This window comes from Varanus komodoensis, unplaced genomic scaffold (assembly GCF_004798865.1).
Source record: "Varanus komodoensis strain SLA01 unplaced genomic scaffold, ASM479886v1 scaffold15, whole genome shotgun sequence".
Taxonomy (NCBI): Eukaryota; Metazoa; Chordata; class Lepidosauria; order Squamata; family Varanidae; genus Varanus; species Varanus komodoensis.
The window spans coordinates 13502976-13526449 of record NW_025335440.1 but is presented as its reverse complement, the minus strand read 5'-3'; positions in this window follow the sequence as shown (position 1 = coordinate 13526449).

Here is a 23474-nt window from a genome sequence, read left to right as displayed (position 1 = left end):
ATCAGCCTGTTCTGCGTAGCCACCGGGGAGAAATTGTGAGACTCTTAGGCCAAAACATTTGGAGGGCTACCGGTTGCTCATCTCTGTTGGGAGAGAGTTTCACAAGTGCCCGGTATCTTCCTCAGCTGTAATGGTACTTCAGCTCAAGGATGCAACAGCATTTCCATGTCACTTGGCATCCCCAAAACAGCAGCTTTTCATACAGGGCCATCTTGCAAAACTGCACAATCCAAGCCACTGGTTTAAAGCCCGGTTTGCTTCTGACCTGTAAGCCATGGCCGGGGGGGTGGGGGGAGAAAAACTTACTCTAGCAAATCTCTTTGGTGCTCGTCTGTGTAGATTTCAGAGGGACCACTGTGGAATAAATTGAACTACTGATTGCAAGTTGAATTATCCATCTCACCCATCTGCAATTTTCTGCTGTTAAGTTTGCAACTTTATCAAGTTTTCCAGGCATGGCCATTTTTATCACAAGACTTGGGATTGAGGAAGAAGGTTCAAAGCCTAGAAATGCAAGATTTGAGATTAACCATCACATTCACAATTTTCATTTGATGCTTTAGTTATCTTGGTGACAAATAGATCCTGGAGAATATGATTGGAATGTGTCTTAAAGACATACAAAGATAAAGGAACAGGACCACCTTTTTAAAAATGTACCTGCTTTACTTTGTTGATGTGTGTGTTGAGTTTTCATTTTGCTTTAGCTTTTTTTCTTTCTTTCTTTCTTTTTTTGGCATTTGTGGTGGATGCATTGGCTAAAAACTACCTAAGACATCTTAGCTGCTTGACAGAGAAATTGTCTGCAGAATTGCACAAGAAATTTATGGAAAACTGCCTTGTCAGTTATAGAGGGTGTGTGTGCGTGCATACTTGTTCTCCTTCCTGTATTCTCCTTTGCACGCTGAATCTTGTAAGCATTTTATCACTGCAGAAAATGCCATTTCTTTCCATCTTTTAGAATGCAAAGAGCAAAGTTGAGCATAGCAGAGACCTGCAGCTGAAGAATGGTTCATTAAATGCAATACGGCACCACACGCGCTCTCCCTTCTGCTTTAGGAGTGCCAGATCTCACTGGTGCACTCCTGGCTAGATTTCCCTTGCATGTAATATTTATAGGACAGGAGGAATTCTTTCAAGGTCTAGATTATTTAATGTGCACTTCCTGAAATCTTACTCCCACTTTTTTGGGAGTAAGCACCCTTGACTTCAATAGGACTTACTTCTTAATGGGTATATATACGTAGTTTTGGAGGGATGCTCGTATGAATATCTGCTCAAAAACTGCCCACTGAGATCTGTAGGACTTAAGCCCAGGTAACTAAGCACAGTGCTAGTCCCTTTAAGTCCAGAGGTCCAAAGAGTTTTTACTTTGGGTTCCATTTATGTTCGCTACTGATCCTGCACCATTTTTAGCCACCCAGTCTGGAGGTCCCTGGCTTTTGGGCTGCAGTCCAACACAGACATGCTAGGAAGTAAGCTCTACAGAACACAATAGGGCTTACATCTAATTAAAGACGCATTCAGTAGAGCTGCTGGGTATTCCCCAAGCCAGGTTTCTAATAGCTCCAATAGCCTCCATAGTTACCACTATCCCTTCCCACCACCAACTGTTTGTTTAAACTATTTTAAACTTTTTCTTTCTGATTTTGGTGATTTTACTGTATTTTATGGTCTGTTTTATGGATTGTTATAAACCACTCACAGAGCTTCAACTGTGGGGCAGTATAGAAATAAAATTATTAACTGAACTAAACATTTAGTTGTCAACCACTTTAGTTCTTTGAGAAGTTAGTGTGTTTATGAGAATTCCATAACTTCATACCCACTGGATATCCTGATAATCAAATGGATATGCTACAAGAACAATCTTATATAGGTAGTCCCACTTTTTCAATCTATATGCTATATTTATTTTTTGCAAATAAATATATGTACTTGCATATTACTCTCTGGTTTTAGCATGTGCGTGTTAACCAAAAAATGAATAATAAAACCGAACTGGAAATCAGGAAAGATCTTTTAAAAATAGAATAATCAGTAATACAAAGGAAATTAAGTATGTGCTGAGTCTTTTGTCATTCCCTGAAGAGTAAAAGAAAGTCTGCCTTACAATCTTGCTGTTAACATTCATATCAAATTAAAAAATTGGAGCTTTTCACTGGAACAGGGTTGAGCATCCCTAAAAGCAAGTATAAAGAAAAAACTTAATATTTTACATGGCAATTTGGTGTGTATTCATCTGGGAGAAGACCTGCTTACTAAAGAGTGCAATTTGCCTTTATACAATTCCATTTACTAGACTGCCATTTGAGACATTTTTTAATCCAAGTTCAACCTAAACTGGAAGTGATAAATAGAACTTGTGCATACAGGTCTAGTGCTTTGGTTTGCAGGAAATAATAGGCATCACATGGGAAAACCACAAAAGACAATTTAGGGAGGGAGTAATTGACTTCTAAGTTTAATTTGTGATTCCAGTTGTAATTATTTGCAGTGCTGTGCTTGCCCGCAGCTTGAGAGTATCGCAATGTGGGACCCAGCTGTGGGTTTCAGAGCTCTAGACATACACAACACACATAGATCTCCTTCCTCCGTGAACTACCTTCTCACCACCATGGCCACCAGCTTCTCTTCTCCTCATCCCCCTTCTCATCATTTCTACCATCCAAGGTGGCCAGAATTCTCCTTATCACACCCACTGGTGGGACTTGCCATGTGGCTTTGAGGGGGCAGAAACTCTCCAACCAGGAGCGTCAGCCGTTCGTCACTTCTTTGAGGGTATCTCTCCTCCCCACACCTCTCAACAGGTCATGCTACCCCCATTCAGACAACATAGCAAGCCTTGCCAGTGAGGGTAATTGGGGAAATCCAGTGCCTGCAGGTGATCCTCCACCACCTTGCACACCTTCTTTCAAAAAGTGTGCAATTGGTACTGGGTGGTAGTTCCCAGGGCCGTAGCATCCAGAGTGGGAGGTTTCAGGAGTGGTCGCACCACAGCCTGAGGGCAGCAGGACCCAACCCATCCCATCCCACAAAAATGCAATTCCCACTCTCTAGACCCACCCAGTCAGACCCCTGAGCTAGTTTTTGCTAGCCCGGAAGGCCAAGGATTGGGAGAGCACATTGGGATGGGGATCCCACAGAATTCCATCAGAAAGCAGCGTCAGAATATTCAACTGGAGCCACACTAACAGGTGTCAAATTTGCCTCCCTACCAGCTTTCACTCAACAACCCATACTCAGCCCTCAGCCAACTGCAGAACCCATACTCAAGGGCAGAGTATGGGTTCTGCAGTTGTCTGAACCAAGTCGGTGGACCATGTTCTGAGTAAACCTGAATGGGATTGAAATATCCATCCTTTGCACATTTACTTGGAAGTCATTGTCTTCCACCTCAGTACATCTTACAAACCAACCTTTCTGTGACATGCTCAGAAAATCTCACTGAAATAAGTGGAATAACTCATCTGGGACCATTTCAAAACTCGTTTTCATCAGAAGCCAGGGAGCCAGAGAATTAAGATCATATTGAATGGGAGTTTGTTTAAGTACCTGAAGTATACAAATGATGTTTGACTGTACAGAACTGTTTAGATGAATTATCTTCCAGGTTTTGCTGCCGATCAATGCAACATTCATATTTCTCACTTACAAATCCAATTGCAACCTTCTGCCTCCATAGAACATACTCCATGGAAGTTACTTTGTACTGAGTCAGCTGCAGCAAGTTCAGCACGGTCAACATGGACTGGCAGTGCCTCTCCAGATTTTAGGCAGGATTTTTACTATGAGACGATTGAACCATAGTAAAGAGGCCAAGAAGGCCATCAGGTCCTACCTCCTGCTAGCTCAGGACATCCAGTGACACCAGCCTTCTCTGCCCAGTTGCATCTTGAATATCTCTGGTGTGGCAGAGCCCACAACATCCCAAGGTTATTGATTCCATTGTCATATTGCTCTGTGTGCCAAGGAAAATTTTCCTGATATCTAGCCAGAATCTGGTTTCCTCTTCCAGCCTCAAGAAGGGTGTGTGACATAGAAGACTGTCCTATTGCATGGAATAGTAGTTAGCAGAAGAGTTGGCAAAGGGTTAAACAAACTCACTGAAGCATCGGTTATGGGGTTTCTTACCCCACCCCCAAACAATGTGAACTGAAGCATATGAACTTTTAATGGAACCAGTTCTTTAAAGTTAGATTTAAATGGAGATTTGATATTGAAAGTAACAGCAACAGATGGCTTTGGATGCTTTAAAGATTTTTATGCTATTGTTGTTCAGGGTTAGGATATTCAACTCATAATTGATGGTTAATTGAAACAAATCCCCAGGATATAATATTTAGGTTAAGTGGAGTTAATGTTAACAAAGGCTCTTGATATAAATATTAGTTTGAGTTACAGTTTTATAGATACTATACCGTAGTGTTTAATGGTTTAATGCGAACCTCTCTGGGATCTGTCTGCTGGAATATATAAATATTGTAAATAAACAAACTGAATTTTAAGCTCAGTGGAAAGTGGATATTTTAAGAAGATTAGTATGGGTACAGTTCTACAGCCCCTGGGAAGCTGTGTACCAATCTAGTGCTCCACAGAAGTCTACCTAAGGAGGACCAACCTGGACAGCATCGGAGCTTCTTTAAAATGTATGTTAAATATGTATAGGCTGCCTTTACGGGGTGTGTAAGGGGCAGCTCAGAGGTGGCTTAAGGATGCTGGATTCTTTGCCAGGGATGAGCAGGGCAGGGCTTAATGGACACACGCAGAAGTGATGAGATGCCCTCTTTCATCCAAGGAAGGGCACCTTCATAAGGCCATCAGGGCAAGGTCTACCATTCCCCTAAATGCAGCACAGGAAGCAAGCATGCCTGATCACAAGAGCTTTAAAATTAAACCAGCATTAACCCATGCTGATTACACTACAGATGTAGATAACCACTATAGAGATGACCAGTCCGTCTGCCAGTATTCCGCTTTGTGATTCAAAAAAGCAAGGAGGGAGTTAACTCAGACATCAGAATATTGTCTGTGTGTTTGCTCACACATGGGAAGAAGCTTGGGATGCACTCACTGGATTATCAAAATGTCTATAGGGCTTAGTGGATATGTGTCCTTTTTTGCAGAGGTCAGTTCTCTGTTTGAGGGGCTACCCGAGACCTGTCATCTCTTTGCAGGCTGTCCTGTCCAGTTCTAGCCTAGAGATGAAGAACCCAAGGAACCGATGCACATCCACAGCAGACAGCAGGTGCTAAACAAGAAGGCACATGGGACAACCAGTCCTGCCTTCCACAGTATAGTGAGATCTATCATATTTCTATTTCAATTACAAGCATGATTTCTAAATTTGCATATATGCATATAAATTACCTTATACAAATGCCATGTTAATCAATGCTGTTTTTTGTCTTCACTTTTGATGATGCAGTTTTCATCCTTTTGGCAATTCATAAGTGTCCACCTAACTTCAAACTGACCTGCATACAACAAACAGTTTTGTGTATCTTCTCCTAACTTGATTTTAAGGAAAAGCAGCCCTGGGAAAGACGACGACGAGGGGAGGATCCAGTTCATCCCTTCTTTTCCTTTTGTACAATATCCCATCCTTTCTTCCACTTCTGTGGTATTGTGATTGGCCTACGTTCTCCCAATGTGAACTTTTCTCTGTCCTATTACAAGCTACTCTTTTTTCTGTGCAGGGAAACAGTCTCCCCTGCAGAGACAGAAGCAGCTTGCAAGAAGCATATTTAAAGAGATCAGGGTTAGCAAGGTGAAATTTTGGATGTGAGGGAGAGAGAATAATAGGACTTTTTTCAGCATCTGTCCTTCAAACCAGGGGACTTGAACTGTACCTCACAATGGCGGAGGTACTTCTGAACACACAGCAAGCCAGAATTTGGGACCCGGGGGCTCAAGAAACACCCCCTCCCCATCTTGCATTGCTATAACTGACAATAGAAGAGGGGGGGCACCAAAACCAGCTGAGGGTCCTTTCCTCCAGTGCGAAGGAAATTACATTTTTGCCATGCAGGATTGATGCATTCAGTGCAATGCAAACCTTGCATTGATGCAAGGTTTGGCAGGTGCACTCTGTTCTTTGGAAGAAACACTTACACGTGGATATAATTTCATATATATGCCTTTGGAACTGGTACAGAGAAAGAGAAAACAGAACGTATCATAGCAAGAAATATAGCTTCAGTATTACCAAGATGGCTTGTTTGTCAAAATAACCTGCTATTGCTCTGCAAGGCTGTCATTTAAGTGCCAGGCCTTCGTGTGAGTTGGGGCACAGTTGCTCAGCGCTTACAACAAGAATCTGCCAAGGTGAAAAAGAAATGAAGCATGCCTCTGGGTATAAGCAAGTTTGTCCTCCAAATGATTATTTTAAAGGCCTAAATGAGAAGTGTTCCTGAACATGTGTAGAGTACCTTCCTTTGGGAAGAAAATGCTTCCTTGCCGAAATAGCAATTATCTGGACCTGCTGTGGGATCTGGCAATCTACGTCCTGTAGCTGACTGGCAGGATGACAAGGGCTTGTTTGGAATGATGAGTTTGTCTGGGTCACACACATCCATCAAGTCTCAGGCAGTCCATCATTCAAAGTCTATCAAAATGGCTTGGCTGGACGTTTAGGAGATGTCCATCATCCAGTTCTAACCATCACCCGAGTGGGTAAACTGCTTATAACGTTTGGGCCAGTTGCTATCACTCCGTAGAATTAGTGAAGCGATGTGACATTCACACCTGGGCCTATACGACTGGCGACTAGTTACAATCACATTGCACACTCAAAATAGGATCAGGGAGGGATTCTCAGGTGAGGAGATGCAGCTTGCGTACAATTCCTTGCTTACAGGGAATTTTAGCCCATCCCAAAACAGCAGAGCAGGTAACAGCATTCACATTAACCGTAGAAAGCCTAAAATAAACATACTCCTGTATGCATCTTTCCCAATTTAAATTGGGTTAAAGCTTTGAAAATTATAGAAAAGCACCCTATTATCTTCCATGGCAAATATCGTAGGATGCAGTTGAAGGCCTGATCAATACACATGAAGCAAAAATCATTCTGCTGTCCTTTGTTCTTACCTCCCTATGTATATTCAGCTAATAACCAAGGTCATGTTGCAGTCCTCATTTTTAAACAGACCAGACAAATTCTCCTTCCATTCCACAGTGGATGTTTTGCATTGAAGCTGCTCAGCCACCCCTTCCTCTAGTAAACACGTCCCTCCAGTGGCCTCTTCAAAAACTGCACCATAAAAGAACACATCTGGTATTTTGCTTGGATTAGGGAAGAAAGGGAAGTGCAGATGTTTTGAAATGGAAACTGTAAAGTTTGGGGCTTTTACAAAAATACTTCCAGTTCCATTGCATAATGAACAAGAAAGAATAGTCGGTCTCCTGTTAAGGTACAATTCTCGAGCGTACCACTTTGGAGAAATAAGAGGCATGGAATATCATTAAAACCAGCATCACATCTTGTGGAAGCTTATGAGTTTATGGCACCTGTGCAGGCCAAACTGGCAAAGGCATGCGGTGCATTCTCACACACATGAGCATAGGGGCGTGTGGGCTCACCCAATGTTATTACCAAGCAGAGTCAAAGGCTACAGATCTCACCTGTTCGGCTCTGGAAAAGGAATTCACCTTCAGTGCTGAAAACAGAGCCCGATCCTGGTCCAGATTTGAAGAGTGGGCTCACTCATGCACTCATGTTCCCCCTAATGGATTTACTGAGAGCTGAGCTCCACCAATCACTTGCTAATGGCTCCTTCTAATTGGTGCTGGGAGGCAGCCATTTTAAATGTCCCACAATGCCTCAGAACACCAGTCCCAGTGCTGTGCCTGCAGGCATCTTAAATGGAACCTGCAATGTGGTAGCCCATTTTTCACTATACACACACATACACACACGGGTTTGTATGAAATGCATACAACTTTCCAGCTCTTATACACAGGCATCAACAAAAGCAGGCCAAGTATTACAATCAATCAATCAAATCAATCTTGATTATGCAGTCACAGACCTGACAGGCAATAAATATCCATTTGAAGTTGGTGTCTCTAATTATCACCTGCTCATATGCCACAAATGTTGTAAGGTCTTCACTGTATTGCATTACAGGAGGTGAGTGTTTATCCTTCCAAGTTTGTAATATCAGTCTTACTGTCAAAAAGGCACAGAGAATCCAGTCCCCTTCTCATTTGTCAATTTTCAAGAAGCAGGTTAATAATTGAAAAGAACATGTACATGAGTGACTATTAAACACTGTCCCAGTACAAAATGCATCTGTGTAATACTCTCCTTCCAAAAGGAAGCAACCACTCAACATTGCCAAAATATGTGTTTAAAGGAAGCATTTGATGTCTCGCACCTCCAACAATTAGCCAGATTAGACAATCTCTTATTCAAGAGACATGATGTATTATGAAACATACATAGACAGGAAACAAACATTTTTGCTGAATAAGATGGGACAGGTAGACGCTAAAGCAGCAATCAACTGATTAGGAATTCTATGGCTGTCCCTGCAGCAGTTCCTTAAATCCCCCAAAGCACTCCAGGTGGCCCCTGAGCAGCCACCATGATGTCGCTCCAGGACGCTGAGGAAAACTTGAAATGGGGGCTTCTAACATCTGCCTGTTGGCCATTGCGGGTGAGAGGTGCATACATACATGCTAATGCAGTGTTTTCACCCCCTTCCCCCAAAATAAGACATGGTTTAAGTTTGGTGCTCAATATCCAAGCAGAGACCAAAGGGTGCCGCACTCTTTCTGAGGGCCACCCCTGTTGAGAGCTGATCTGTCCCACGATATTTTCTTGAGCGGAGACAGCGCAGCTTGGCCAGTGCAGAAGAGTCCTGGCTGTGCTGCAACAGATGTCAAGCCTGGGAGGGTGCCATGACTGGCAGGACCCTACCCAATTTCCTTGCTTTCTGCTCCCCGCCCCCACCACACATTCAGAAGCCCCCACATGCCAAAGCCTTCCATTTTCTCCAGTGAGCTCACCTGCCTTTCCTGCCCAGTCCACCGAGGTCTTGAGGCAGGCTCTCCGTCCTCCCACCCCTGACTCTTTAATGCTTCCTAGTCAAGCAAGTCTCCAAAGGGTTTGGGGTTTTGACATTAAAGCACAGACTTTCCCTCTGAACTCCCCCTCTTTTTCTGTGTGTTTTGCTGCTTTCTGCCTGTTTCAGGGTGACAGGCACAGGGCTCAACCAATAGGAAAAGAGTTGTGAGGTTCTGAGGGAGCACCAGGGCTCCCTCTTCTGGCCAGGGGCCAGAATAGCAGCCCTGGTGGTTGCAGGCCTTGGCCCACAGTCAATTGTGCTGCCTGTGGGAAGAGCTATATAAGAACTGGCTCTTCCCTCCAGATGGTGCCTCAGTAGTGAAGGTTTTTGATGTTGTTGGAGCTCTCCGTACCTTTTGGAAACCCTACCTATCACCTTGCTCCTGTTTCCGCTTCTGGACCGTGCCCACCTTCCACTCTGACCTCTGGTGCCCACTTCTCCTTGGCTCATCTCTCTGGTTTTTGACTCCTGACCAGCTGTGGCTACTCTTCAGACTGGCTTACCTTGTCCTTCTGTTACCAGCCTTGACCTCGACTGTGATTTGGAACGGGCCCTTGCAGCGTACTGGTTGTCTGGGTCCTGGTGCCCTGATCGAATACCCAGCTGCCCAGGCCCCGGACGCTGACAAGCGTGATGAGTCGCATGTTGCTGGGGGAGAGGTGACTGGATGACCAGGGCAGCCCCTCTGTTGTCACTTTCTCCATGGGACGTTGGTGCCTGTTCACCTTGAATGGAGAAAGGGCACTTCCAGATCATGACAGACAATTGCAGGTTGTGGCTTCTTGTCATGCTTTCTGGGCCTAAAACAAGCCACCGTGATGTCCCACAAAGGGGTCCGAATGATGCAACAAGCACACAAGGGTAAAAAACTACAATTGCTTGTCATAACATGTGAACCTAGTCAGTGTTTATTACTGGGTGATAGATCTGCCCTTTCTTTTATGGAAAATTTGCATAGTGGGCAGATGATGGCCATATTGGTCATTGGTGTGGTCAAGTTTTTCTGCCATATGGGTCATTGTTATGGAGCCCTTGAGCAGCAAAATGGGATTGCTGTTGGCTATCAGGCCATCCTTTTGGCTATTGGGCCTCCTGTTCAGCAAACTATTTCAGTAACGCAGGAGAGGGTTATGAATAGCAGGTGGAAAATGAACATGGTTCTGGATGATGCCACTGTATGTGTGAAAATGAATGTCACATATGGACTGCATCTTCATTCAAATAGTTTCTGCATGTTAATTCATCTCCACTGACATAACAGTTTTCATTGTGAAGGGGTTGTGTTTAAACTGAAAGTATACTAAATCTGCCCCAAACCCTGTGAAGCCAAGCTAAATGGGCAAAACAAGCTAAATGATACCCTTGGTCTATTTTTGAAAGGGAGGATGCCACCACACAAGTACTATTATTCTTTCTTATGGAATATTAATATTTAGGAGCATATGGCCTGGATATGTGGGGATTTAAGCATATGGCTTATGTATGGAATTGGGCAAGACCCTTTTCAGAGCATCCTTCAAACTCCCTAAGAGCCAGGCTCGCTGATTTGACAAGCCCTCCAGCAGATAGGTAAGGCCACCCTTCCAACAAACTAATTCCAGTGGCCAATTTATTCAAGAAGAAAGCAGGGAGATGCTGAGAACTTGTTAAAATAAAACGGAACATCAAACTGGCTCGCTAAACTTGAGTTGTTAGGCTCTTTAACCCTGCAAAGCTGCTTACATGTGGCAGAAGCGATGCGATCCACCTGGGCTCCCAGCCCAGCTTGGTGTTGTCTTCACTTTTCTCCCACCGGTCTAATGCAAAGAGTTCACAATACAGGTATTTCTCTCAAGATCCAGCACTCCCACAGAGGGAAGCGAAAGTGACCAGTCAATAGCCTGGGAGGACCTGGTCACACATCCCCCAGGTGAGGTGTGAAGAAACTCTTTCAGGCAGGAGGTAATTCTGAAGTTCTCAAGAGCCAGATTCCAGTGGTGGGTGGAGCTGAAAGCAAAGGGTTGGGCAGCAAGCACATACCAAGAATACACAAAATCTCCAGTGTAGTTTCAGGCACAGCACTAACTGCTGGTAACTTAGCCCTAGGAAAAGCATTCGAACCCTTCAGAGTGTGCAGATAACTGCTGAGTATCTATGAAGATCAGTGAAAGAAAGAGAAAAGACTTCAGAGGGCTCACTGGACATCCAGAAGGGCAGATTCAGTTCCAGGGTTTAGTCCGTAGGTTCCCATCCTGCTCATGGTGATTTCGGCCATATTTTCAGCCATAAGCTAAGCTAGCCAGAAAGAAAGAGGGGGAAAGAATGTTTCATTCATCACAAGCTCAGGAACAAGTTTACCTCTTAACTCATTTCCAAGAAGTAGGTCTGGTGGAGATTGGTTAGGGCAACGGCAAAGGGCTGGTCTTCCTACATCTGTGGTCCCTTTCTCAGGAAGGGCAGTGGAGTCACACCCAGACCTTGGCCTGGGGCAGAAAGAAAGATCTTGTTGTATCGGCTTAGGATAATCTGGGACAGGGAGCAAACTAACTGGAGAAATTATTTTATCTGAAATGATTTGGATAAGAAATTAATGGGCTGGCTGTGCCTCCTGTGAAATTTAAATAAATTAAACTATAAATATTATAAATTTAACTAATAGTAACTATTTCTAAATATGCATAAATTAGCACATGGAGATTTGATGCAAATCTGTGTTCTGTGTTTGCATTTTCAGGGGGCTGAAGGAGTTGGGTGAAAAGGGAAGTCCATTTCCATCAGTTCAGTTGATCCAGCATATATCTGTAAAATAGCTCGTTTGTAAAATCCAAAGAGAACCCACAGACAAGCGACTGAATGTGCAAAGCTAACCATGTTTACTCTCAGTGAGTTCAGTGAGACTCCTTCCAGTAATTGTGTTCAGAATTTCAGCTTTCAAATGTATTTCAAATGCACACTTGCTTGAGAGTAATCTCATTAAACTCAGTGAGATTTCCTTCTGAGTCAGCATGCTTCATTCCATGGATCTTCAGATAGGCTTGTTTCAAGCTCCTTATCTATTATATATGGGCATTAATTGGTTCGTATTAAGAGTAAAGTATCTCCCTGGAATTTAGTGGGAGCCGAATCAAGCCGATTGCTGTTGATCATGAACTGAAGCTAAATTTCTTGTTAAAGAACACGAACCCACTCAACTACTTATGTGGTTCCTGTTATATCCTTAATACTTGTCAAACTGTGATTAACTCTGTCATCCTTTCATATAAAACCAAAGCATAATGACATTCTTAAAGTACTCTAGCATGGCGTGCTGGGCTGTAACCATTGGACGGAAGAATGAAACGAGCTCGTTTACTGCCGTTCCCAAGCCATTTCGTTCCATCTTTAAATTCTAGTAATTCCGCAACTGAGCTCCTGGCATTTTCTTCCTCCTTTAACTAGGGATTTTCCCCTCAATAGGGTGGCGGAAAGAATCATGCTTGATATTTCTCCTTAATTGGCAAACCTTGCAAGCACAACATTTCTCCATAAGGTCTGCTTGAAGCCAGAGGTGCTCAGGGAGAATCCCATGTTTGTGTTGCGCTGGCACAAAGGGCACATATGCTAATTTATGTCTGTCGGTGCAAATTTAGAAACAACTACGATACTTTAAGCAGAAATGCAATATATCTCCCCATGGCAGGGAAGCTGGACCAGTCCGCAGGTGTGCTGGCTCAGTTTGCTGTCAGGTGCTCCCACTTCCTGGGCGGCACCCAGGTATCTGCCACTCTCCTTTCCAGTGGGCCTCACCTGGGCTTGGATTGGGCAGGCTTTCAAATAAAAGACACATTCAAACAGAGGACTGTCCTTTAACAGCCTTTCAAACAGAGGATTGTCCTCTGTGAACTGAGGTATGTTGGGCACCCTATAAATAGGTGTGTATCTAACATCAGAAGCCTGCAAAATCTGTTTACCAGAGATAAACAGGATCACTCCAAGCAGTAACCTGAACTTCCAGGTACCACATCTCTACAACCCTACCTGGACAGCAAGAGTCTAGCCACGGTTATCCATGATTCGTGCCATGGGCCATACATGGGGTTACCTTTGACAATAGTCCAGAAACTTCCTCTGATCCTACATAAGGCAGCCAGACTGCGAATGGGGACTGGCTTATGAGGACACACCACACCAATCCTCTCCCAGGTGCACTGCCTGCAGATGAAGTCCAAGCCCAATTCAGAGTGCTCATACTAATATTCAAAGCCCTGAAAAGCGTGGGGCCAGGTTACCTGAAGGATCGCCTCCTCCCATATGACCTGGACCATGAGATCATCTCCAGGAGCCCCTTCCAAAGGAAGTGAGGCAGGCGACTACCGGAGGTTGTGGCCCCCTGGTGGTGGAATGAGCCCCCCAAAGAGGTGTACCTGCACCTACTTTGTATTCTTTTCAGCATCAGCTGAAGACCATTTCTATTGTCTCCGCATTTTAACAGTTATTTTCAATTGCATTTCATTCTGTGCCACTGCTATGCTTCAGTGCTGATTCAATAGCAATCACTATTACGTTTTTGTGGTTTTAAGTTAGTTTTTCTTCGGGTCTTAAAAGGAAGGAAGGAAGGAGGAAACCCCTTCACACCTGTGCATCCAGACTTTCCTCTCAGCCAGTGCCTGCCATTATCTCTCTCCCAGAATCACCTCCAATGGGCCTTGTTTGGGATTCCTCTCCGGACTCCCTGTGCCCAGAGAGGAGGAGGCATGAGGGGGGTGCTCGAAGAATGAACATTGCTGGTTCTTGGCATAGATAGCGGCCCCATCTGGAATACCTGGCATTAAAGAGTGCAAAAATATGTATTCTTTTCTTCTTTCAATCTTTCCCACAGCAGGATGTCAGTAGGCCGTGAGGAGGCAGAAAGCTTTCCAAGGCACTGTAAGAAGCCGGCCCGCACGTGTCTTGATAGGAGATCACCTAATCCACTTCTTGCCTGAGTGGGCTCTCCAATTTCTGCCTCAGAACTGACAATTCCCTCTGGCTTTATGGAAGGAAGGTTCTTGTTCATTTTTATTTGCTGAATTTGTCTCCAGGGAAATCTCAGAGGATCTGCTTCGTGCTATGAGAAATAACTTTCCCCCCTTACCTTTTTACTCATTTAGATAAGCGACACAATTCCATTAAACACCGCTTTTGTTAGGGTTCCCCCTTTCTCGCTTGGACTCTGAAGCATCTGGTGCATCGTAACAGCGTGATTTAGCGAGCCGGTCTCTGTTGCCCTGGGCGCATCTGAGAGACAATCGGAAAAATTCTTAGAAGTGTTTCTGTGGGAAGGATGCACTTTGGGTCAAGGCCGACAACAGCGGGGGGGGGGGGGTCGCCCTGCTTGGGGGCCTCCCATTGGCATCTTGGGGTTCACTGGGGGAAACAGGATCTGAGCCAGGTAGGCTTGGTCCAATCCAGCAGCGTTCTTGTTTTCTTCGTCCGAACACCACTTTGGAGAAGGCTTGGGGGCCACGTGCCAGTGGTGTTCGGGCTGGAGGCAAAAGGGTGCGGCCCAAATATTAGCATATTTCAGCTTAGCACTCTGTTGCCGGTAACGAAGCCAGGAATGGTCCGATTCATTTTGCTCCCGAAGCCAGAAGCACATCCAGTTCCGCCTGCCAACAGTTCACTGCCACGCCGCACTTCGTAGCATCTGCTGCCAGACGAGGCTGCCGGCCTATTAATATCTCAGATTACTTGCAAGACCAATTAAGACAATTAACCGGAACTTCACCATGCACGGGCTATATCTAAAATGGTTTCATGAATTATCTCCAAGCAGCAGCAATTACAGACTTTGAAAAACAAGGAACATGTAAATGGGACTCCTGTCTAGTGCCCATATTCAGTACTTCAGTTACCTTTATCAGAACGAGGCAACAGCCTTTCATTTTACCCTACTACTAGGCCAAGGTCTTGCTCTTAAAACCAAATATAATATTAGCAGAAATCAGGTGCCAAGAGATCTGATGCTCGATACCTGAACAATCCTTCCTGTGTGTTGGTTAAAATCCCCCGTTTGTGTCTCTGGCTCCACTTTCTAGGTGGTGCAGCTTATCATCCCGAAATGTGATTGCCGAGAGAGCAGTCTTCCATCCGTTATCGTCAGAGGGATGCACTTTGTAATATTAATCGAGAAAGAGAGAGCGTGGTCATTTAGTGCAGCAGAGAAATTGAATTTTTAATCATTCTGTTTGATTCTAATTTTGAGCGGGCTTGGAAACACATGGATACATGATTGTCTGACTTGAATGAATCGTTGAAAATATGTAAAGGCTAGGGAACTTATTTCTAATTTTGCTTTGGTTTCGGCTTGCAAGTATGTTCACTGTTCTCAAATGCTGAGATGGTGTTTAACTCTTGCCTAACCTTTCTGCAGCATAGAGTGACACCACTTTAGGATAGCACTAGGAAGCTATTAGAAAGTTTGGGTCTCCGAACAAGTGTTTGGACTGAGTTCTTTCTTTAGGAGGCTTATTCAAGACTGGTGACCGTAGAGGATCCTATGGGTGATCTTGCAACTCTTCTGAAGAGGTTTTCCGCTTTGCATGCAGGAAGTATCTCCAGCTAAAGGAGCAGGGAACAAGTGAGGTGCGGAACATGCATCCAGTGAATTTAGAGAGCCACGGTCAATCAGAGGGGGCAATAATGGGAATGATGGTCAAATATTTGGTAGGAGGTGGGTTGCCTTGTTCTATGCCCAAGTGCAGAACCTCTTTCTGCCAAAGGGCCAGGTGCCGTTTCAGAGACGCTCTTGGGCGCTACATACATTCCAGTGGGTGGAAGGACCAAAGACCACTTGAGGCTAGGTTGAAACACACACACACACACACGCACACACACAGAGGCATATTGTAACTTAGAGGTTTACTAGCAGTAACTAAGTCTTAGGACAGGCAACTTAACCTTTCAGAAAAGCCTGCACAAAACCCAGGAGATGACTGGACAAATCTGGGCAGGGCAAAGGAAGGCATGCTCACCTGCAAACCCTGGATTGGGCCCTCTGGGGAGGCAGATTTGGCTTATGGGCCTGAGGTTCTGCAGCCCTCTTCTGTGGGGATGCAGGGAGAGAGGTGGACTGCAGAAGATGCAAAGTGACACTGTTCCAGGCTCCCCACTCCCTGGACAGTTCAATGTTTCAGGAGCAACTTTGCTGGGATTGCCGTTTCCTTCAGATGGGCAAGCGCAAGGTACCTTTGTAACATTTGCTTTATTTCAAATGCACCAGCAAAGAAGCAAGCAAGCAAGGAAGCAAGATTTCCTATCGGCAGAAGTTTCCCCAGTGAGGAAATGCTACCCCACCTGAGCACTCAGACAGGGGTGTTGGAGAAATCTGCAATAGATCCCAATGAGTTTGGCTCTATAAGTTGGGCAGTGGATTCCATAACGGACCAGTTTGTGCTGGTTTCAATAGATTTGCATGAATATATATTTACAAACGGGAACAACATTCAGGTACATCCCTATAAACTAATCTGCTTTTGCCACTGTGAAGACAACAATACAAAACTCTCCAGATGCAAAACACAGAGAATGCATTTAATTAAATCCTCCAGCTGGATATCTGACTTTTCCTCACAGGTGGGACAGGCTAGACCACACTTAAAATCAAATAAAAACCCATTGAGCAGGTGAGCAACTTCTGTGAGGAAAACAAGCTGTAACGTAATCCAAATCAGGCAGGCTGGCTGGCAGACTGGTTTGAATCAGGAGTTGGTGTACATCAGGGATGCCAAATGCATGTCACCCCTGCATTCTACCAAGAAGGAAAGGGCACATTAAAAGAATAAGCGAAGGCTGGTGGAGCTTCTCAGACATGCGCTACACTCTCACAAAGATGAAAGCAATCCCCTTTCCTCCCTCATCACCTGTTCTGCATTGCTCCTGATAATACATTCCCCGTGAGAGATAAGACAAAGAGGTATTTCACAATACAGATGGGACACTGGGCACACCATGTGAGCTGATGATTGGGGAATGTAAGGGACACAGCGATAGCACAAAAGATACTGCTTCTGATCAAGTGAATGGAATGCAGAATCCTTGCTGGCCCTTGACATGCCCCTTTTCTCATGGGTGTCCTGTTGCCCCCCCCCCACAAAGACTGTGCACCCCACTCTACAGCCTCTGCTGGGTGGGGTGGTCCTCTCTCTGAAGTCACCACTGCATGTAGGGACCCAGATTCGGGAAGGGCTATTGGAGGGTATTTCTCAGGTCTGGAAACTGCCAGAAAGAATCGCTCTTCCTGAAAGATCAGGTGTAGCATGGAGCACTCCTTCATTGGTGACTGGGAGAAAGGGGTTCGGGCCAGAAGAAGGGGATGTGACCATCCGGGAAAGCCCAGAAGGCCTTAAAGCACCTGTCTGATGCAGATGGAAGCAAGAGGAGGAAATGGTAGAACAATGCTATCATCACTAGGTTCTACATGATTCCCTTCATTTATAAAATCAAGGTCATTGTTTGTCCTTTCCCCACTTACATTATGTTCCCTTCCTCATGTAAACCATGTAATTTTTTTAAAAAGTACAACCTCCATCTCACCTACCCTAAAAAACTAATGGCCAGACTGAAACATCATTTTTCTCCACTTACAGGCTAGCTGTAAGAAAAGTACCTTTGATTTCTATTTTAGCTACCTGTAATGTTTGGTGGCGTTTGAAGGAAGACTTCTAATTTGGTGTGCCTTTTAGTACTATAGCTAATGGCAGCTGTGATGGAAAAGTTCTCTGGCAAACTTCACATTCTCCCGTCTGGACTTTCAGATGGAACCCACAATCTTGAGCCAGTTTCTATCCTTTGAGTTTTGCAATCTTGGCCCAGTCTTTTAAAGAGAGCCGGAGATCTTAGACACATGTGAAGAATGGACTGAGAGAACATATGGCTTGGGACAGAAAGAACTGGTACTTTTTTCTAAACTTCCATTCCAGTTTGTTTATTTGCTGCTGATACAAACAAGGCTGGGTGAATGCCATTGCTTTTACTCTGCCAAGAAGCTTTTTTCCCCTTCCAAGAGAAGATGGGGAATATATTTTGTGCCAACTGATTAGAACAACGGCGGTATGGGGAGGTGTAATCTGAGCCCTGTAATGTATGTACTCAGAATTTTGTTGTTTAAAGTAAAAGTGAGACTGTGCATCCATGCTATATCATTCAACGCTTCAATTCTTAAAAAGCAGAGGCCAGTGTTCAATAACTGAAAGAGAAATTGGCAAATGAAAAGAGAAGTAAGTATGGATGAGTTATTGTTCAAAACAGAACAAGAGTTGAAACAGAAATGGGACAAATGGTGTTTGGCACTTTGTCTTGGAAAAAGGGATGAAGTCAGTCTGTTTCAGTCTGTTTAGAAATGGCTAGAAAATATTTGGTTTGTAGAGTGCCTCCTGACCCAGATGTGTTTCAATGTTTCTTCCAGCTATTGGTGATTCAATCTTATTAGCACAGATGTGAATCAGGTATAGTGGACATGTTTCTCCACACAATGTTTGGCATACAGTACTGGTAAATAATTAGTCCAATATAGTTCTACTGGACTTTTCCGATTGTGACGCAGAGCAAGGAGGAGCCAGGTTTAAAACAGGACATGAAATTAGTTTATGATTTATTCACAGTTAGGATTTTAATAGCTCAATATGGAGTAGAGGAGAGATTGCTTCAAGAATGAACAGAGAGATGAAGTGAGTTGTTAAATTTTAAAGGTGCAGAAAAATAGAACTAAATATATAAATGATATGGGGATAATGGGAATTGTTAACATAGAGAGAAAGTAATTTGGTTGGGGTAGAGCATGTTAAGGGTTTAGTAATAATGATCTATCAGCAAATAAGCTGATCATGATAACTGATGCTGGAAAAAGAAAGTACTTTTAATTTTATAAGTAGTAAAGTATAATTAATGTTGCATAATATTGTTGATGATGCTTTGCTACTAAACCCACCATCACCACCACCATATTTTCCCATTGGTTAAAGAAACCAATGGGAAAATATACTGATTTCAGGGGTCAGTTGGGGAGGTCAAATCTATTTTAAAAACACCTTTTCCATGACCTGTTATATTTATTTAAATATTTTGTTCAAACTTTTAAAAAAGGCTATACATTTTCATTAAAAAGTGGAAGCATTTGTTCAGGGTAAGATGGGTAGGTGGAGAATGTGATTTTTAAAAAATTCCTACAAGTGCCATCACCTGTCAACAATGGATGTGGGGAGAGGAGATGGTTTTCTCCTCCTTTGATGATGATCAAAAGAGCCAGCCAGGCAGCTTTTCCCAGACCAGAAGAATGAGTTACTCCCAATTCCGTGCGAGTTTAGACAGAGAAAAGACTCGCAGTTCCCAGAATGCCCCAGCCAGCCTAGGGCATGCTGAGAGCTGCAGATGTTTCTGTCTAAATTTAAGATGGCTCGTTACGTATGTCTTGGGTCTAGGCTGCTTCAAGGCCACCATTTAATTGCAAATAACCCTAATGATTATTTCTCTTTCAAACATTTTGGATGACTGCACTAGTATGCAATCTTCCAACACACATGCTTTGATGCTGGAGTAAAGGGGAGAAATTGTCTCCTTTTGGGGAAATAAAATAGAAGTTTGGTGCACTTTAGTTTGATGAGTGATGTGCATGCCAAAAATCTCACCATCCAAATAAAACAGCTTTTCATAAATCTGAAGTCCCACAAGCTGATACATTAGTGGAAGTATTTCCCACAGAGCCTTTTGAGAACAGTACTGTTTTGTTTGCTAATTTGGAAATATACTGGCATTAAATTTTTGCATTTATTGGACAATCACACTTTTGGGGTGGAAACATGGTATGCTTCTATTTTTAATCTAGAAAGCTCTCTGCATCTAGCTCACTCCATTTATCAAAACACTGGAAAACACTCTGCTTAAAAGAAGTGTCTTGCAAGTTTAAGGGAGGCTTAAAACAACAGCAAAGTCAGCTCCCTTTGCTACTCCGTTCGCGAGAACGTAATACGGAGCAGAATATTTCGGAAACATCACGCAAAACGCGAATGTCCAAACTGCCCCTCTTTACCACAGCAAGACTCTGGATCCTCTCCGTGTTTTTACTGTTGTCTGCTTGTACTGCATGTGTTCGCCACACGGGGGCGCTTTTCTCCAAATATCTGTTCATCGCTGCAGATTCTGCTGACTTGGTGGCTGGAGCAAACTGAGTTACCTACGCGCATCACAACTTAGCCTTGCGGTACTAGTGACTGCAGAGCCTCATTGTGTAGCCAACGCATGTTCGCGGCTGTCAAACACCTGCAAGACACAAGCATATGCAGAACGATACGTAAGGCCTTTCTCGAAGATCCTTCGATCATATTTGAACAGCTAAGTCATTTTCACCACCCGGATGAATCTTCATTTGTTGGAAGGGGGCACTGAGGTTTCGGTTTGCTCGCAGTTTGCACAGCACGTTTCACCGTACAAGCCCACACTTAAACTCACGGAATATCCCTTGGCTTGCAAAGCAGTTTTTCATGCAGGCAGCAGTGCTGTGGTGGATTGCAGCTGGGGAAGAAGTCGACCTGCCTCTCCCAGCTAGGCAGGGCTGACTCGAGCAGCGCCTAGCAGGGGCTGCCACTTATTTTCAATGTTAGTAGTGGGCTGCTTTTTAAGGTTAACACCCTTAAATTTTTGAATTAAAGTTAAAATTCAGCTTGTAAGAATACATTTAAAAAACATAATACCAAAATAAATCTAATTATGAAAGGGAAATGATGTTTGTATATTGTGCCTGAATGCTTCATATTGCATTGCTTTCTTTAAGGGTTTTGCACGCGTTTTGTACGTCTTTATGCGTAGTATTGGGCTGATTATGGGTTCTACTGATGGGGGGTGTTATATTCATTTTGGATTTCTTCATCTGTGCAATTGGGTTGCTCTGAACTCTCCTAGCTCAGAAGGTTACAGACAATCCATGCAGGGCAGAAATACGTTCCTGAAGTACCCTCTCCGAACCCATTCAATAAATTGTATCTGCATAATCAGATTCAACTGTACCATGTTACCACTTTATTTCCGAGAGACCAATAGTGCTTACATGTTGTAATCAAACTAGTGAAGCATGCTACAAATGCAATGCAAAGTAAGGTATTCAGATACTATGGAAATGAAGTAAATTATTGAAGAAGTGCTTGGCTTGGAGCCCAGATGGTTGTAGGTTTGGTCTTGCACCTTGAGCTCAAGGAATTGATCTCAGTTTTGCAGATCCTGGCCAAGCGCCTTAAGAGATAAAAGATAAAAGAGATGAAAAAAGACACCTCTGTATCCTGTTCAGGTATGGTCTGTGTTTAAACAATTTAACTCAAGCATAGAAAGACAATGATATATATTGACTGTAAGACCTCATTGTTGTATCAGCAAGGGAGGGCATTCTGTGCTTCAGAAATCAGGATGCAGCATATTTTGGTCAGGTTTTGACAAGGGTAATCCAGTCTAAACTCACAATCATCTCTGCCACTCCTCACATGTTTTTAGGTATCAGGGTTTTGAGTATTAATTCTAATCTGCTGTTTTAATGCGGGTTTCAATAAAGATATTCCTGGTTGGTCCCAGCTGGGGCAAAAAAGAGAGCTAAAAATAGAATAAAATTCTTAGGTAGTGATGGTAGATCATTTCAAGATAATATGATTTAGAATAACTAAAGATTGCTTGACTGTGGTTCAGCTCTGATCTTACAAAATGGAGAGTCCTTTTATGTCACTGACTCATCCTCAGGTGATTTTCCATTTTAGCATTCTGCTAAACCACAGCTAGGAAAGGCATGCTCATTAAATTATTGTAGGAAATTTCCATTAATGTGAACTCAGGCAAAAGTAATAAAGCTGGTATCTGGAAACACCCTTCTTTTCCTCAGTTTCACAAGACATGATCACATGCCCATCTTTTATGTCCTGCGGCTTATTTCAAAAGAAACTTGATGCAGGATAAAAGCTAGGCATTTCAAAGTAATGTTGGGCTGAGTCTCCTTTTCAGAAGATCAGCGTCCCCCAAAACCCAGGAACCTTCCACCTTTACATTATCTGAATCTTGAATCATTACTGTTCTTGCTTCCCAATAAACATGCCTTAAACGTCAGACCATATGCAATTACAGTCAAGAAAGCTGACAGAAAGAAAATTGATGCATTTGAAACATGGTATTGGAGGCCAGCTTTGTGAATACCCTGGACCAACAGAAAGATGAATGAGTACTAGGCCAAACCAAGCCAGAGCTTTTTCCCGAAGCAAGAAAGACACAAATGAGGCTGTCATACTACAGACACATCATGAGAAGGCAACACTCCTTGGAGAAGACAACCATGCTGGGGAAAATTGAAGGCAGAAGAGGAAAAGGAAAACCAAGTATGAGATGCATGGACTCCATAATGGAAGACAGGAATGTACAAGAGCTGAAGGCTGCCATGGAGAGGGGCTTTGGGAGAGCTTTCATACATGGGGCCACCATAAGTTGGAGATGACTTGGCAGCACATCACAATGCATTATGTAGGAGGAGGATGTCTGTACTTCTGGCCAATTCACTGGTCTTAATGGTTATTAATGGTGACATGCTATCTATGTGTTAGGTGTGGATGCCAAAGGCCCAACTACATTGTAAAGGGGAGGACAGAGAAAAAGAATGATCAGGCATACTATAGTGCTGGAAGTACTGAAAACAAACTACAACGAAAGCTTGTGAATATGCTTTTTGCAGTGTCATCTTCAATAACTGAGAATTCCTAGAGAATTGGGCCCTTGACCACCGAACTGGAAATACCGTGCAGCATTAGGGTTCATTCAGGTTTTGCAAAGGATTTCCCTGAAATGTAAAATTCCATATAGTGAAACAGAATTGGGTAAGAGTCAGCCCTTGATGAGAACTGCTGCTCCAGCTCATCAGCTGCACAAGCAGGCTTGCTCAAAGCATTTTCTAGTTTTTGTTTGACTTACCTGTCCCTTACAGGAAATGGTGAAATGTTTGATTTGAATCTCCAAGCAGCAAGGTGGCCTGGGACCACAGGTATCAGCAGAGAGATGCTCATTCACCATCATGGGACAGCAGCTTGCCAGTGGAGGGCTGTTTCAGTGGGCCTATCTTGGACAGGAATGGAAAGGAGGTGGCCTCTTGCGGGCAGGTGCCTGCTTTTCGCAACCTCACAAAAAACTGGCCATGAAATCTAAGGAAACAAAGTCCCTTTCCCAGCCTTCCTCTTCAGCAATGGCGCATGGCCAAGATTGGCAACCTAGAGACCCCACCTGTCCCTTTGACGAGGGGGAGGGAGTGGCAATGGCACCCCCCCTTCTGATGCCTCACCAGGCCTTTTACCAGGCAGCCATGTTTTTCCCAAGCTTACAATGAATGGGATGTCTCTGCTGCTCCTGTTCAAAAATCATCATGAATATTCCAGTTTGACCATTGTTTAG